Genomic DNA, 904 nt, shown 5'->3' on the forward strand with positions numbered 1-904 from the left:
AAATTATGGTGACTTTTGTAGCTGGGACTTTAATCTATAGGTTCTGTTAATTTGTTGGAAAAAGTGTCCACCTTACCACTGGGTGATCACTACACATACAAAGTGATTAATTTCTTGTAGATGTCAAGATCTGTAATTCAGTAGCTATTATTTCAAAGTTTTGTCTTAACTTAATGTGAGAAGGTAATGTCTTGGAACCGTGTTCCTATTCTTGTATAAACACATCATCCGGGCCCCTTTGAAGAAGTGCTGCATTAAGGTTCTGTCCTTCACATGATGACAATACTACACATTGGATTTCTGTCTCTCTGCATCAGTAATCAGAGATACAAACTGCTTTGAAGTTCTAAGATTGGAGCTCAATTTCAAATTGCAGTACTTTATTTTTTCTGAGAAGCCATGGACCTAAGCATTGGTTTGCTGTTATATGTATCCTAAAGTGTCTTAAAAATACAAGAAATGAAGGTTTTAAATACAGCAGTGCAAGGGTTGCCCAGAAAGTAATGCATCACACTTTTTTTCTTCAACAATTCTTTATTGAACATTATGAAAGTTACACACATGAAATAATGGTGTTATATTCACACACCCTATTTGTCCATGTAACTTATATCCCATTCTATGGGTATCCTACAGTGTGAAACAAGGGAGTGTACGCCCTGTCGGTACCAATCCTTGCCCTGGTGGTGGAGCCAGTGCTTCATTGGCATTGGGATTGGGAATGGTGGCATTCCATTGACTGTTGTTTTGTTTCGGGCTTAAAATGATGAACCCAGGTTTCATCACCAGTCACAACCCAGGACAAGAAGGGGTCCTCCTCAGCTTCAAAGCATTGCAACAAATCAAGACAAACATTTTTTCTGTGCAATTTTTTAGACACCGCAAGACCCGTCTTGCACACCGT

Source organism: Schistocerca serialis, chromosome 1 (genome assembly GCF_023864345.2).
Source record: "Schistocerca serialis cubense isolate TAMUIC-IGC-003099 chromosome 1, iqSchSeri2.2, whole genome shotgun sequence".
NCBI lineage: Eukaryota > Metazoa > Arthropoda > Insecta > Orthoptera > Acrididae > Schistocerca > Schistocerca serialis.